The sequence below is a fragment of the Bubalus bubalis genome, chromosome 21 (genome assembly GCF_019923935.1).
Source record: "Bubalus bubalis isolate 160015118507 breed Murrah chromosome 21, NDDB_SH_1, whole genome shotgun sequence".
Classification (NCBI taxonomy): Eukaryota; Metazoa; Chordata; class Mammalia; order Artiodactyla; family Bovidae; genus Bubalus; species Bubalus bubalis.
In genome coordinates this window covers 21,249,597-21,267,113 of record NC_059177.1, presented here as the reverse complement: position 1 = coordinate 21,267,113, position 17,517 = coordinate 21,249,597, and the positions used below count along the sequence as shown (strand labels likewise).

The 17,517-nt window shown below is 42.4% G+C and overlaps 1 long non-coding RNA gene across 3 annotated transcripts in view; it reads left to right on the top strand.

The window, feature by feature from the left end:
* Positions 1-16,984, top strand: part of LOC102413119 — a 38,294-nt gene extending 21,310 nt beyond the window's left edge. The window contains exons 2-4 of one of the 3 annotated variants that reach the window (XR_003105811.2): positions 5,028-5,065; positions 15,105-15,227; positions 16,648-16,984. This is a non-coding gene — a long non-coding RNA (uncharacterized LOC102413119). Of the gene's footprint in view, positions 1-5,027; positions 5,066-9,958; positions 10,059-11,405; positions 11,464-15,104; positions 15,228-16,647 lie in introns of those variants that run through there. The other 2 variants (XR_003105809.2, XR_006547529.1) reach the window with 2 other exon arrangements.
* The last annotated feature ends 533 nt before the right edge of the window (positions 16,985-17,517 follow it).

Genomic DNA, 17,517 nt, shown 5'->3' with positions numbered 1-17,517 from the left:
ACCTTTGACTATGGGGACCACAACAAACGATGGAAAATTCTTCGAGAGATGGGAACATCGGACCACCTTATCTGCCTCCTGAGAAATCTGTATGCAGGTCAAGAAGCAACAGTTAGAATGGCCATGGAACAACAGATTGGTTAAAAACTGGGAAAGGTATATGTCTAGGCTGTATATTGTCACTCTGCTTATTTAACTTATATGCAGAGTACATCATGAGAAACACTGGACTGGAAGAAACACAAGCTGGAATCAAGATTGCCGGGAGAAATATCAATAACCTCAGATATGCAGATGACACCACCCTTACGGCAGAAAGCGAAGAAGAACTAAAGAGTCTCTTGATGAAAATGAAAGAGGAGAGTGAAAAAGTTGGCTTAAATTTCAACATTCAGAAAATTATGATCACGGCATCTGGTCCCATCAATTCATGGAAAGTAGGTGGAGAAACAGTGGAAACAGTGACAGACTTTATTTTGGGGGGCTCCAAAATCACTGCAGATGATGACAGCAGTCATGAAATTAAAAGACTCTTGCTCCTTGGAAGAAAAGTTATGACCAACCTAGATAGCATATTAAAAAGCAGAGATGTTGCTTTGCCAACAAAGGTCCGTCTAGTCAAAGCTATGGTTTTTCCAGTAGTCATGTATAGATGTGAGAGTTGAATTATAAAGAAAGCTGAACACTGAAGAATCAATGCTTTTGAACTGTGGTGTTGGAGAAGACTCTTGAGAGTCCCTTGGACTGCACAGAGATCCAACCAGTCCATCTTAAAGGACATCAGTCCTGAATATTCTTTGGAAGGACTGATGCTGAAGCTGAAACTTCAATACTTTGGCCACCTGATGTGAAGAACTGACTCATTTGAAAAGACCCTGATGCTGGGAAAGATTGAAGGTGGGAAAAGAAGGGGACGACAAGATGGTTGGATGGCATCATTGACTCAGTCGACATGAGTTTGAGTAAACTCTGAGAGTTGGTGATGGACAGGGAAGCCTGGCGTGCTGCAGTCCATGGAGCCACAAAGGGCCGGACACGACTGAGCAACTGAACTGAACAGGGAACTGAGATCCTGCAATCCATGAGGCGTAATCCATCTTAAAGAAAAAGTTTAAATTAGAAAAATAAGGTGGGATTCATTGGGAGATTGAGATTGACTTATTACACTAGTATGTATAAAATAGATATGAGAATCTATGAAATAGCACAGGGATAATGAGACTCAACTATATAGCACAGGGACTCTACTCAGTGCCCTGTGGTGACCTAAACGGGAAGGAAATAAAGAAAAGAGGGGATAGATGTATACCTATAGCTGTTTCACTTCTGTAAAAGCAGAAACCGATACAGCATTGTAAAGCAACTATTCTCCAGTAAGAAAAAAAAAAATAAAGAAAAACACACACAGAGTCAGAGCTGATGAGGTTTGGGGGGGATCAATAGTTCTCCAAGTGTGGTCCAGGGACCCCTTCTCCACCTTTATAAAGAGCACCTTTCAGGAGGTCTACAAGGTCAAAACTATTTTCCTCTTAAATCTAAGATATTACTGTGCCTTTTATCACCCTCATTCTCTCATGAATATATATTGCATAGAATATGAAAAGCTCCTTTTATAGTTTCACATTCCACACTGTAACAAATCTTTAAGAAACTACCACTTGTCAAGTTTTGGGAAAAATGCCAAAAAAGAAAACCCGCAACTCTCTAAAAAGTCTACTAAAATCTCCCTGTCTTTTTAAACAATACATATCTCTGTGAGGCCAGGTTTTCTTCATATACTTGAACCAAAACAACATATGGCGATGTCATGATGAAAAAACATACATGAGAATTCAGCTACGTTCTATTAAGCCAGACACTGTGAAAACATTGAAAAAACGTAACACAGGGGAATACTTCTCACTAAATATATTGTTTTGGGAAAATAAAGTTATTTTTCATAAAAAATGTTATTTGTATTAACACCTAATAAATTTGTTGTTAGTTTTGTTAAGTGACACTACAAAATTTTTTAATTTTAATTTATAATATGATAAATATCTATAAAAATAATTCACACAAACAAAAACTCTTTGAAGTGCAAAGATGTCCTGAGACCAAAAAGTTTGAGAATTATGGGGGGTCAAGTATCACCCAGAATTCTGAGTAATTTTGCAAAACTTTGATATAGTTCCATGTATTTTGGCATCTAGTATTACTGCTAAAAGTCTAGAAAATTTATTATCTTAATGATTTTTAAAAATTGAATGATGTTTGAAACTTCTAATTCAATTCTGAGAATATAAAGAAACACTGCTGCTGCTGCTGCTAAGTCGCTTCAGTCGTGTCCCACTCTGTGCGACCCCATAGATGGCAGCCCACCAGGCTCCTCCGTCCCTGGGATTCTCCAGGCAAGAACCCTGGAGTGGGTTGCCATTTCCTTCTCCAATGCATGAAAGTGAAAAGTGAAAGTGAAGTCGTTCAGTTGTGTTCGACTCTTAGCGACCCCATGGACTGCAGCCCACCAGGCACAGTCCATGGGATTTTCCAGGCAAAAGTACTGGAGAGGGGTGCCATTGCCTTCTCTGTAAAGAAACACTGTGTTGCTTTAAAAAAAACCAGGAAATTAATATGTGATACAATATTATTAACTAAAGTACAGAATTTCAAATTTCACAAAATTTTATGCTAGTGTCCAGTATTTATTTTCATAGCTTATTCAAGACTCTAGATTGTATTTAAGTGCATTGAGCAGATTCAGCTGCATGCAACAAATTCTGGTAAATTCTCTTTCCATTTTTATTCTGTTACAAATATTTTCTAATTTTCATTGTTATGGCTTCTTAGATACACCCATCTTTTAAAAATGGACATTCAATTTCCAGATACATAGGATTTTTAAAAGTATCTTTAATATTAATTTTTCATTTGATAGTAATTTCTCATTTAAATGCTTTCTTTTCTGCTATCACCCTCTGTGTTTTTTTTCAGTCTTTTAACTTGATTGAGGTTTTCAGTGGCTAAGTCAAAGATCTCTCTTGGCAGATGTCACATAGCACTTGAAAATACATAGGTTATTTTCAAATATCTTTTGATATTGATTTCTAACATAATTTCTAACATAACATATAGTGATAAGAGAACAAGACTTTGTATGAGTTCAATACCTTTAGTCCATGAAACTTTTGCACCTTGTTTTATGTCCCTGGATATGTTTCAGTGTCTTCTAGTTTATAGTCTATGGGAATTTGAATAGAATTTTTTCCTACTGTTGTGTGAAAATTGTTTACATCATTATTATGGATACACTTGAATTGGTTCATACTGCTTTTCAGGTCTACTATAGCCTTCTACTTCTCTGTATAGTCATTCTATTAATTTTTGAGAGTTTGATTTTGAAACTCCAACTAAAAATCTTAATTTATCTACTTAAAATAGCTATAATATATAGCAGAACTATATGTAACCTTGTTTGGCATTTTCCAATTCTCCTGTAAATGTGTTATCATACTCACATGTATACCTGTGGCGGATTCATTTTGATATTTGGCAAAACTAATACAGTTATGTAAAGTTTAAAAATAAAATAAAATTAAAACAAACAAACAAAAAAAAAAGTACCATTTTAAAAAAAAATAAAAAATAAGAAAGAAAGAGGAAAACATAGCAGTGTCAAAAAAAAAAAAAAAGAATTCTGAGTAATTTTGGATGCAAGAGACAAACTCAGCTCAAACAGCCATAAGCCAAAGCCTGTCTCTCTTCACCTCTTGGTCCCTTACCCCCTATTATTGGCTTCATGTTGGGCAGGCTTTCCTCTAAAAGCAGATAATGATGACTGTCTGCAGCTACAGGTTTAGGTCCTATTAGCTTAGCAACCATAGCATATCCATTCCAGTAGTTCTAGCAAAATCCACAGTGTAGACCCTCTTTCCATTTTCATCCCTGGGCCAATCCCCATGACTCTGCTTGGTCAGGTCTTAATCTTCCATTCATCTCTGTGATGATGAGTTGTATGTGGTCAGTGTTCAGTGAACCATGTGGACCAAGGAGGGTAGCTCATCAAAGGAAACTTAGAAGCTTTTACCAAGGAAAAGGTAAAAGGGTGTCATGTGGGCAGGTAACAACTGTCATCTTGGAAAGATTGGGGTAGAAGGCTGAGAAAATGAGAAAAGTAAGTTTTCTCTAAGGAGAATTCAGTAGAGGTGAAGAGATTAGGGAAGGCTGGGTTGAGTGGCACGTGTTGAGACAGGATTGGTGGAGGGAAGTATTGCTGGTTTCCTGTTCCTGTCTGACTCATGAGGCCTTGATGATGATGGAAAAAGGGTAGCTGTGGCCTGTGTGGACTGGATATAACATCTTCAGCATTTGGGGGCTCTCTTTCTGCTTCCCAAGACAAACTGGATCACACCTCATGCTCTGATCACCAGACTTACCTATCCTGAGTAATGTTGCCTGTAACCTCTGATCCACATTAGGGAACCCTGAGGCAGAAGAGGTAACAGTAAAAGTGTTAGGTCAAGACTAGAGTTTGGAAGGAAGATTCAGGATTTAGAGTCCTTTGCTGCTGCTGCTGCTGCTGCTAAGTCATATCAGTCGTGTCTGACTCTGTGTGACCCCACAGATGGAAGTCCACCAGGCTCCTCTGTCCCTGGGATTCTCCAGGCAAGAATACTGGAGTGCGTTGCCATTTCCTTCTCCTTAGCATCCCACAAAACAAAACACCAACCATGAAAGACGTTGCATGTTACTGCTGCAAAGGAGAAAGCTACCCAAGGAGAATTAATCCTTAAGAAGTTTACCCTCTCCCTCTGCTCTCTCATGGACAGACTTTCACTGTGGACTTTCACATGTGAAAGATGAGACGTGTTCCACATGGACCCAAGACAGGAAAGAGAACCAAAGATGAGAAATAGAGGCAGCTAGATTTTGTCTCAGTATAAAAGAAAACGTTCAGTCTCATCATCCAAAGCTGGAATGGGTTCCTTCAGGTGTGTGTTTGGAGGGGACAGGTCAATTATGTGCTAATGCATGACCTCATTTTCTTCCAGGTCATGAGTCTGGGGAGTGCTGAAAACCAGAGTTTGAGGTAAGCACAAGATGATTTACTCTTTACTCTGAAGAGCTCCTTCTCTTTCCTTCCCTCCCTCCAACTCCCCTCCCCCCTCCCTCCTTTCTTGCTTGCTGTGGTGAATATTGATACTTTATTTTGGCATAAAGAGAGGAATCTGGAAAATGCCTTATATTTGAAATTTTCTTGATTCTCCCTCCCATGGTGGAAACCCTTCCTTCATCTGTTCAGATCCCAAATACTTGGAAACTGCAGCAGCAATACAAATGCACGACCAAAGGTCAGCCAGGCAAAAAGTGGTGTCACTCGGACAGACACCAGGGTGCTAGACGGGAGCCTCTGTTTCTGCTTTTCCTTTTTTGTCCCCAATTCTCTCAGAGAGGGCGTCAGAAGTAGCTGGTGGATCTAGTGTCGTGAAGGCTTTTCAGTAGCTTGGCTGGAGGCATCTGGCGCCGGCAGGGATCTGGCTGTTCTCATCTTTCTCTGGCGTGGTTTGGAGCCAAACATCTGCATTTGCTTTCCAGCCCTTAGAGTCTGGGCAAAGGAAAGAAAGGGCGAGTCTCCTTTCAGACTCCTGAGGCCAAAGGAGGACTGCCCTGGGGCAGAGGGTGACAGAGGGGTCAGCAGGAAGTCTGTGTGGACACTGCACTTCTGCTAGAAAGACCAAGGGAGAGGGTGCCCTGGCCCCGAGTGCAGTCAGTGAGCAGGTGTAGGAACCAAAGGAAGAAACTGCTGACTCTCCGGGGGAGCACAGGCTTCTCACCTGCCCTGTCATCCCTTGCTCTGCTCCGTCTCCCTCCCAAGTTCCCAGCTGCATTCTCCCACGCCTTCGCTTCTCTGAGTTACCTGAGAGCACCTCTGGGATTGTCTTAGAGACCAAGGGGGAGGGCTCCATTTCCTGAGGCTCAGTCAGAGATGGACCTACCCTGGGAGCCCTCCATCCTCTCATGTCTCACGTGACCTCACCTGTGCATCGTGGAAACGATAGCTCCTATCTCATCTCTGCTGAGGGCCCCTGAGTGTTGTAAGATGTGTTCGTGCCCAGAGATTTTGATGCTAATTCCTTCTGGGTTCCTGGTACCCCAGTCTCCTAGGGCCTATGCTGCTATTCCAACCACCCCACCCAGGTTTCTAAGGTCCTGACAACTAAATAGGGAAGCTGCTTCTATGCCTCAGTTTCTCTGACCCTCTGGAAAGTAGCAATACAACAAAAACCTGCTTATCAATCTATTTAATATTATCACCAGCGTGTGTTATATGATCACTTGTATAATGCCAGTAAGAACAAAAGCCTTAATTTCTTGAATACTTAGTGCCTTTTGTATGCAGGTCAAATCTGTATGCAGGTCAGGAAGCAACAGTTAGAACTGGACATGGAATAACAGGCTGGTTCCACATCAGGAAAGGAGTACATCAAGGCTGTATATTGTCACCCTGCTTATTTAACTTATAAGCAGAGTGTATCATGAGAGATGCTGGACTGGATGAAGCACAAGCTGAAATCAAGATTGCCAGGAGAAATATCAATAACTTCAGACCAGCACATGATACCACAGTTATGGCAGAAAGTGAAGAACTAAAGAGCCTCTTGATGAAAGTGAAAGAGGAAAGTGAAAAAGTTGGCTTAAAACTCAACATTCAGAAAACTAAGATCATGGCTTCCGGTCCCATTACTTCATAGCAAATAGATGAGGAAACAGTGAGAGACTTTATTTTTTGGGGCTTCAAAATCACTGCAGATAGTGACTGCAGTCATGAAGTTAAAAGATGCTTGCTCCTTGAAAGAAAAGTTATGACCAACCTAGACAGCATATTAAAAAGCAGAGACGTTACTTTGCCAACAAAGGTCCGTCTAGTCAAAGCTTTGGTTTTCCTAGTAGTCATGTATGGATGTGAAAGTTGGACTATAAAGAAAGCTGAGCACCAAAGAATCAATGCTTTTGAACTGTGGTGTTGGAGAAAACTCTTGAGAGTCCCTTGGACAGCAAGGAGATCCAACCAGTCCATCCTAAACGACATCAGTCCTGAATATTCATTGGAAGGAGTGACACTGAAGCTGAAATTCCAATACTTTGGCCACCTGATGCAAAGAACTGACTCATTTGAAAAGACCCTGATGCTGGGCAAGATTTAAGGCTGAAGGAGAAGGAGATGACAGAGGATGAGATGGTTGGATGGCATCACCGACTCAGTGGACATAAGTTTGAGTAAACTCTGGGAGTTGGTGATGGACAGGGAGGCCTGGCATGCTACAGTCCATGGGGTTACAAAGATTCAGACACAGCTGAGCAACTGAACTGAACTGAACTGAACTATGTGAATGAGGTCCTTGACTTCTCTCAACAACATTATGACCTAAGTACTACTATTATGCCCATTTTACAGATGAGGAAACCAAGGCTCAGAGAAATTAAGTGGCTCGGCCAAGAACACGTAGCTAGTTTAGTATTGAAAATGGAGTTAAAAAAAAAAAAAGGTTTGCAGCTTTATATTTCTGGTTTTGATCATAATATATTTTTGCTTGTTCTAGATTTTAAAATAAATCAAACCATGAAGTATGTAGAAAAACGAATAAACATTGTTGCATACCTGAGAAAAACAACAAAAATATTAACAAAATTAAATTCAAGGCCTCATCTGCCTGACACCAGTGTCCATATTCTTCGCCATCATACCAAGTGCTTCTGGTTATTCCTACTAATATCCCTGAGAGGAGTTTTAAAGGGAGTTAAAACATTAAATGGAGAGAGGAAGATGGAAGTTGGTCTCTGTGTTAATTAGGGAAGTGCAAGCTATAGTAGTTGTTAAACTGCCAATTTCAGTGGCTGAACACAGTAAAAATGTATTTGCTACTCACGTAACAATCTGATGAAGATTGTTTCTGGTGGCTTTCACCCATGTGGTGATTCAGGGACCCAAGCATGTCTCTCTCTCTCTATTTTTTTCCCTTTTGAACTTTTTATTTTGTATTGGGGTATAAAAAGCAGAGACACTACTTTACCAACAAAGGTCCATCTAGTCAAGGCTATGGTTTTTCCAGTGGTCATGTATGGATGTGAGAGTTGGACTGTGAAGAAAGCTGAGCGCCGAAGCATTGATGCTTTTGAACTGTGGTGTTGGAGAAGACTCTTGAGAGTCCCTTGGACTGCAAGGAGATCCAACCACTCCATTCTGAAGGAGATCAGCCCTGGGAGTTCTTTGGAAGGAATGATGCTGAAGCTGAAACTCCAGTACTTTGGCCACCTCATGCGAAGAGTTGACTCATTGGAAAAGACTCTGATGCTGGGAGGGATTGGGGGCAGGAGGGAAAGGGGACGACAGAGGATGAGATGGCTGGATGGCATCTCTGACTCGATGGATGTGAGTCTGAGTGAACTCTGGGAGTTGGTGATGGACAGGGAGGCCTGGCGTGCTGTGATTCATGGGGTCGCAAAGAGTCGGACACGACTGAGCGACTGATCTGAATCTGAATCTGAATCTGAGTAGCTGATTAACAATGTTGTGGTAGTTTCAGGTGAGCAGTGAAAGGACTCAGCCATGCATGTATATGTATCCATTTTCCTCCAGACCCCCTCCTCCCATCCAGACTGCCACGTAACACTGAGCAGAGTTCCATATGCTACACAATAGGTCCTTCTTGGTTATCCATTTTAAATATAGCAGTGTATACATGACCATCCCAAACTCCCTAACTATCCCTTCCCCCCAAAAACCATAAGTTCATTTTATGTGTCTGGGAGTCTCTTTCTGTTTTGTAAGTAAGTTCATTTGTATCATTTCTTTTAGATTCCACATATGTGATACTTCTTCTCTGTCTGAGCCTTACTTCACTCAGTATGACAGGCTCTAAGTGACCCAGGCATGTCTTATCACATGGCTTTGCCATCCCTTAAAGGCTTAAGCACCTCTGTACCCAGGACGAAGGGGAGAGGAGAAGAAATAACATAGCCTATTCTTAACTGTTTTGGCCAGAAATGACACATGTTACTTCTGCTCACTTTCTTTTGGCCAACACTAGTCACATGTCTATGAAGGGGCCTTAGGAAATATGTTGGGTCCCTGGGCAGACATGTTTCAGCATCAACGCTGCAGCATGGGACAGGGAGCACAAAATATTCAGCAAAAAGTTATTTCTGCCCTGATCTTAATGACCATAAATTCCTTCTATCCCATAGGTTCTCTGGTTACATGATGTTATTTGTCTGAAATACATGAGAATTTGATGAGGGTAAAGGTCCTTTCAATAGGGCAGTATTCATGTGAGAAATGGCCGAGACAGAAAATGTCTATAGTAAATGTTCTCTATGGCCTGAGGTTTTCAGCATCTGAAAAATGAGTGTCTGGATCTTTTACATGTGGTCCATTGTAGGATTCCGTTGCCAGCATGGACTCCAGAGGCAGCAGCCTCACTTAGGCTCCATGACTCACTGCAGAGAGAGGTACCCAGAGATGTGGTTTTAACATACTGTTTAGAAATAAGCATCTGAGAAGTGTGGAAACATGCCGTCCTGATTTGCTCAGCTCTATCGTTAAGCGCTGGCATTAGCACCATCTGCCAAAATGTGGAAGTTGCTTAAAAATGAGTCACCTGGCACCAGAAATCATTTCTGCACAGAACCTCCCCCACCATCTCCTGGTATCAACAACAAGTCTCTGCTGCTTGTAAGTTCTAAGAAGCCTGAGAGAATGTGAGTCCCCCACCCACCGTCCCCACCAGGTGACACTTGGTTATTAATCCTCCAGGGCAAAGGCATCATTTTCCTTGAAACTTATCAGCACACTTACTTTTCAAAGATGCTGAATCATATTGCATGGACAAAGGCAGTATTATTTCTAAGTTCATGTGAGTGCTAGCTGAATTAGACTCCTTTTCATCTCTTTCCCATTTCAAACCCAGTGTTTCTTCGATAGGTGGCAGCTTAAACAATGAGAAACATAATACAATTTGTCTCATACATCCAGAAAGATGCCAAATCCTCCACAGTCCATTTTTGGGTGGTTTCTTTTCTAGGTGAGTCAATGTCCCTTGGATATCCTGTAATTTAAATAATGAAATATGAGATTAACTCCTATAGCTCAGATGGTAAAGAATCTGCCTGCAATGCAGGAGACCCAGGTTCGATCCCTGGGTCAGGAAGAGTCCCTGGAGAAGGGGAGACCACCCATTCCAGTAGTCTCCTTGCCTGGAGAATTCCACGGACAGAGGAGCCTGGGGGACTCCAGTCTCTGGGCCTGGGGACCCCCAGACTTCATGGGGTCCCAAAGAGTTGGACACAACTGAGTGACTAACACTTTAACTATTAATACATCTTATGTTAAAGTCTAGAGCAATGAAAGAGGGGGAAAACTGGTTGGTATATAATCCCATATATTCATGTCAAAAAAGGAAGAACACTCACGACTATTAATTACAGTCCTGGCTTCTGTGCCCGGTCTGTGATCTTAGCTGATATTTATAACCACCATATTCCTTCACCCACCACACATTCCCTTTGCCCTTAGCAAGCATTGGCCAAGGTCTGTGTCACCTTCATTTGTAACCCTCTGACTGTGTAACCCCAAAAGCCATGATTTTCTTCGGGGCCTAGAACACCAGAAGACTACGGTAGAATCAGGCTGCTGACTGCGTGGTGCTTGCATGCCTGCTTGGCAGAGGGATGCTGTTCTGAGCCACTGGTGTGCCTCCTACAGGTGCCTCCCAGCAGAGCACCTTAGGATTTGGAGGCAAAGCTGCACCATTCAGTTTTGGAGGCAAAGCTGCTCATTCAGTTGCTTTTAAAGAGACTTGGGGCCACCAGGTTACCAGGTGACCTTAGGTGACCATAACAACGGGCATTGTGCTGACATGCTCTTCATCAGCTGGGAAATATCAGAATATGTACCCATATATAACAGCCAATTTTATCACAAGGATTTCTGTAAAAGTTATCAGGGGACCTGAGCTATGATTCTAACTGGTGTTGCTAGCCAATTGTGTGACTCGAATGTCCGCTTCCTCATCTTTGAAGAAAGGGCCCACACTCACTGACAAAGGACCAAGCTTACCTGGTTTAGAGTGGGGTTCTATCTGCTGGGTCTGTAGAGCAGTGGATCTGCTCCATAGGGGATAATACATAGGGGATCAATAGAATACAAAAGGATTCTATGGTTAAACCAGGTTGCTAAGCCTAGTCATGTCCATTGCTGTCTTATATGACTTTTTATCACCTTTAATTTTCTAATGTGTATGTGATAGGCAGGTGCAGAGGGACATTGTGAGAAGGGCATACGTACCATTTCCCAAATGTATCATGAATATATATATTTTACATGTAATATAAATATGAAAACTGGTTTAAAAAAACACTTTTTATTGCAGACACCTGAATCAAGATTGCCAGGAGAAATATCAATAACCTCAGATATGCAGATGACACCACCCTTATGGAAGAAAGTGAAGAGGAACTCAAAAGCCTCTTGATGAAAGTGAAAGTGGAGAGTGAAAAAGTTGGCTTAAAGCTCCACATTCAGAAAACGAAGATCATGGCATCCAGTCCCACCACTTCATGGGAAATAGATGGGGAAACAGCGGAAACAGTGTCAGACTTTACTTTTCTGAGCTCCAAAATCACTGCAGATGGTGACTGCAGCCATGAAATTAAAATACGTTTACTCCTTGGAAGGAAAGTTATGACCAACCTAGATAGCATATTCAAAAGCAGAGACATTACTTTGCCAACAAAGGTCCATCTAATCCAGGCTATGGTTTTTCCTGTGGTCATGTATGGATGTGAGAGTTGGACTGTGAAGAAGGCTGAGCACCGAAGAATTGATGCTTTTGAACTGTGGTGTTGGAGAAGACTCTTGAGAGTCCCTTGGACTGCAAGGAGATCCAACCAGTCCATTCTGAAGGAGATCAGCCCTGGGATTTCTTTGGAAGGAATGATGCTAAAGCTGAAACTCCAGTCCTTTGGCCACCTCATGAGAAGAGTTGACTCATTGGAAAAGACTCTGATACTGGGAGGGATTGGGGGCAGGAGGAGAAGGGGCCAACAGAGGATGAGATGGCTGGATGGCATCACTGACTCGATGGACGTGAGTCTGGGTGAACTCCGGGAGTTGGTGATGGACAGGGAGGCCTGGTGTGCTGCGATTCATGGGGTCGCAAAGAGTTGGACATGACTGAGCGACTGATCTGATCTGATTAATATCACCAGGAACCAGGTTTCCATGGAATACAGAATAGGAAATTCTGTTAAGTATTCTATAAAAATGATAAACAGCTGTTAAACTTGGTTAGTCCAAAGTCTGAATTTATGTGTGAGAATTTTTATAGAAAATAGATTTAGGTTTAAAAGGAGCCAAAGATGAAATTGCATGTGCATATTGATGATAGGGGAATTACATCTAAGTACTTTGCAGAGGAGAGGAAATGAGTGAGGTCGTATTTGAGAAGCACAGGACTGTTTTTCCATTGAGTGATGTCAATGATAGTCTAACAGATTAAGTTATCAAGTGTTAGGCTTGGATGGGTGTTTTTTAAACAACGCTCCAGGTGGCCAAGGGTAAAGTCAGGGTTAAGGGGAGAATGAACCAATGAAATCCACACTCTGCTTTAACTAAAACACTCTGCTTCTCTCTGAAAGTAGAGACACAGGCCCTGGAGTCAGGAGCCCTGCCTTTGAATATCACATGCCACAACCGCTGGCAACATGACCTCAGCCATCTCTCTGACCCTTGGTGTTTCCCTTTTTCAACTGGAAGATAAGGGGAAAAAAACAAACCTCACTTTTAAGGTTTTAGACAGGATGAAATGAGATAATTCTGGCAAAGTGCAAAGCACAGTAATAGGCCCTATGAACTATTATTAAAATTCTTTCACAGAATGGTTTTTCACATAGATGTGTGAAGAAGGGGCCTCCCAAGTAAAAGGGCTTAAAAACACAAGACTAGATGATTTTTAAGGTTTTTTTCATGGTTAAGAGTCTGTGGTCCAACAATATAACAGATATGTCCTATGACAGAAAATTTCCCTGTTTCTACTTCTCAGTTGTCACTTCTGGTCAAAAAGAGGAAAAAAAGCAAGCAAAAAAAAAAAAAAAAGACATTTGTTGTATAGTTCCTCAATGCTTGTTTTTTGCTAATTTCATTTGGTTTATTTAGAAGAAAATATGAGAACTGGCAGAAGAGTCTGAAGGACTGCAGTTGGTCTTGAAACCAAGGCACACTTAGCTCTTGATTCACTGAGGGAGAGAACAGGTTCACCAGCTTGTGCTTTCAACATAAAAATTGTCCACTTGAAAAATAAAATTGAGTATAAAGCATCTACGTGTTAGAAAATATCTAAAAATGGACATGGTTTCTTTATAGAAATGTGCTCCCTCTTTGCCAGTTGTACTCACAAAGTGAATTAAAATTTTCATGGTGAACAGATTGTTTAAGGCTTAACAGATAGTGAATTCAGGATGTTCACTGGGTGGGTAATTTTCCATTTGCCCCTAGATCTTTTCTCCACATTTCTAGACTCTGCTCTGAACCCTGGAAAGCTGATCCCTATGAACCGTGTTTGTCACCCAAGTCCTCTTGCCCCCTGACTTCTAGTTGGCCAGTAGGAGGCACCAGCTGGAGGTTCGAGCACGGAAGAGGGAGAAAGGTCTGGATATTCATTCCTCCTGCTTTTTCATGACTTGGCCTGATTAGGGCTGCATCTGTATTCCTTTGTGACTTCAACCTCCCTCAAACAGCCCCTCTGCATGGTGTTAACTCTGAACCAAGCTCTGGAAACATCATTTTTCTTTTTTTGACTGTGTTGGGTCTTTGTTGCTACATGCAGGCTTTCTCTAGTTGCAGTGAGTAGGTGCTAATCTAGTTACCGTGCAAGGTCTTCTCTTTGCAATGGCTTCTCTTGCTGCAGACCACAGGCTCTAGTGTGTGCTTGGGCTTCAGTTGATGTGGTGAACAGGTTTAGTTTCCCTGTGGCATATGGGATCTTCCAGACCAGGGATTGAACCCATGTCCCCTGCATTGGTAGGCAGATTCTTAACCAGTGGACCACCAGGGAAGTCCTGGTAACACCTTCCAGCCTGCAGGTGGTAATGGCTTCTCAAGTTGCTAGTCCCTGGGTACCTTGGCATCCCAGTTACTTCCTTGAACCCTGGCCACCTCTGTAAGTAGTTGCTCAAAGTCTGTTTAAAAGTACTAGCTGGTTATTCCAGCTGTATGACATTTTGGAAAGAGCAAACCTATGGAGACAGTAAAAAGATCAGTGACAGTCAGGAGTTAGGGGCAGAGGGATGGTTGAAAAAGCAAGAGTGCAGAGGATTTTTAGGGCAGTGACAATACCGTGCATGATATTATAATAATGGATATGTGTTACTATGTTGTTGCTATTTAGCTGCTTAGTCATGTCCAACTCTTTGTGACCCTATGGGCTGCATCCCACCAGTCTCCTCTGTCCATAGGATTTCCCAGGCAAGAATTCTGGAGTGGGTTGCCATTTCCTTCTCCAGGGAATCTTCCCCATCCAGGGATCGAAACTGCATCTCCTGCATTGGCAGGCAGATTCGTTACTACTGAGCCACTAGGGAAGCCCATGTGTCCCTATACATTTGTTCAAACCTATAGAATGAACAACACAAACAGTGAATCCTAACATAAACTACACACTTTGGGTGATTATGATGTGGTAATTAATGTAGGTTCATCAAATGTAACAGTCTGACTGGGGGGATGTTCATGGGGGAGGTTGTAAGAATGGGGACAGTGGGTATATGGGAAATTTGTACCTTCTCCTCAATTTTGCTGTGTTGTAAAGAAAAAATCAATTAATTAAATTCCTAGCTGTATATACCATTTCCATGACTATTGTATGGCTTTTTGTGTATACACTGAGTAACAATGGCATCATAAGAATGATGGCTGTAGAGGAGGAGATAGACCTGGGCAGCAAAAACAAGACAGCCGATGACTGTCCCAGACTGTAGGAGATATGAGTACAGTGCAGAGACACAAAACAATGGTGGCTTCAACAAGAGCCATGTATCCGTCTCACGTAAAACTCTATGCACTTGTCTTTCAGATGGAGGTGATAGTGGGGCCGCCTCCCTGAGTTGTTATGAGGATTCGTGGAGCTAATGTATGAGAACTTCATGACCAAGAAGGAAGTCCTGCTTTGAACTAAGCAGCACAGGGTTGATTGCTAGTAAGAGAAGTAGAATATTTCCTTCCCCATTTGCTCTTGTTTCCCATTAGAGAAAAAACAATGATATGAAACAGTACCAAAAGTAAAAAACTTTCCCATGATTAAAAATAGTCTTAGCACACTGCTGTGCTAAGTCGCTTCAGTCATGTCCAGCTCTTTGCGATCCTATGGACTGTAGGCCGCCAGGCTTCTCTGTCCGTGGGGATTCTCCAGAGAGCAGCTAGTGTATAATAAATGTAGCTTTTATTGCTATTGTCATCGTCACCCTCTGTCATATGTCCCCATGTCTGCCTTGCCCTACTCCTCCTTTTGATTCTGTTATGTGGGAAATTAAGCCCTTTATGATGTGCTAATCTAGCTTTTGATTTCATTGTGTTCCAACTTTCTTGGTAGTTAGTTTTGGAGGAAGGAAATCTTTGGGCAACCAAAGGAAGATTAGTGGCAGAAGGAAGGTGGTCAAATAGCAATTAAGGACTTAGATATGGCAAGTGTCCCACATTGGTGAACACTTCAGTTCGGTTCAGTTCAGTCACTCAGTCGTGTCCGACTCTTTGCGACCCCATGAATTGCAGCACGCCAGGCCTTCCTGTCCGTCACCAACTCCCGGAGTTCACTCAAACTCACGTCCATCGAGTCGGTGTTGCTATCCAGCCATCTCATCCTCTGTCGTCCCCTTCTCCTCCTGCCCCCAATCCCTCCCAGCATCAGAGTCTTTTCCAATGAGTCAACTCTTCTCATGAGGTGGCCAAAGTACTGGAGTTTCAGCTTTAGCATCATTCCTTGCAAAGAAATCCCAGGACTGATCTCCTTCAGAATGGACTGGTTGGATCTCCTTGCAGTCCAAGGGACTCTCAAGAGTCTTCTCCAACACCACAGTTCAAAAACATCAATTCTTTGGAGCTCAGCTTTTTTCACAGTCCAATTCACACATCCATACATGACCACTGGAAAAACCATAGCCTGGACTAGATGGACCTTTGTTGGCAAAGTAATGTCTCTGCTTTTGAATATGCTATCTAGGTTGGTCATAACTTTCCTTCCAAGGAGAAGCATCTTTTAATTTCATGGCTGCAATATGGTTAGAGGTTTTGCAGGACCTAGCATTTCCCTAAAGTTATTTTAAAATATCTATTGTTTATTTTGTAGATCACCAGTCCAGGTTCAATGAAGGAGGCAAGGTGCTCAGGGCTGGTGCACTGGGATGACCCTGAGGGATGGGATGGGGAGGGACTTGGGAGGGAGGGTCAGGATAGGGAACACATGTACACCCATTGCTGATTCATGTGAATTATGGCAAAACCCACCACAACATTGTAAAGTAATTAGCTTCCAATTAAAATTAAAAAAAAAATCTATTGTCTATTTTACATGAGAAGAGCATTTATCTCCTGCCAAGCTAAAACACGTCTGCCTCTTTCAGTGTGGTGGATACTGGAGCTGGGGGTTGAGCAGTGAATGCCAGTATGAGGGATGACATCACCTGGCCCTTCAGGATGGAATTCTGGTGAGACAAGGTAGATCCCCTGGATGCCGCCAGCCTGGTCACTTCTTCACCGTACCACCTAACCTACCTCCCCATCTGGGAAGCAGGATAAGCCTAAACCTGAAATAACTGAGGAAACCAGGAGCTGAGATTTCATTTCCTGCCATGTGGCAGAACAAGGGTTCAACAGAAGCTTACTACCAAGTGGAAGTAAAGTGAAGTGAAAGTCACTCAGTCGTGTTCAACTCTTTGTGACCCCGTACGGTCCATTGAATTCTCCAGGCCAGAATACTGGGCTTCCCTGATGGCTCCATGGTAAAGCATCCACCTGCCAATGCAGGAGATGTGGGTTCAATCCTTGGGTCAGGAATATCCCCTGGAGAAGGAAATGGCAACCCACTCCAGTATTCTTGCCTGGAGAATCCCATGGACAGAGGAGCCTGGTGGGCTACAGTCCATGGTGCTGCACAGTAGGACATCATTTAACAACTAAACAAAAACAATCACCTAAATCAAGATATTTTAGAAGAAATTTCAGCATGAAAAATTTCCCCCTGAGCTCTATCCCAGTCAAAATTATGCCAAAAATGAGAACTATTCTTATTTCTAATCCATAGGTTTTTTGCTGTTCTTGAATGTCATACAAATGCAATCATAAATATATGAATATTTAATTTCCTTACATGACTTCAGATCAGATCAGTCACTCAGTCGTGTCCGACTCTTTGCGACCCCATGAATCGCAGCACGCCAGGCCTCCCTGTCCATCACCAACTCCTGGAGTTCACCCAGACTCACGTCCATCGA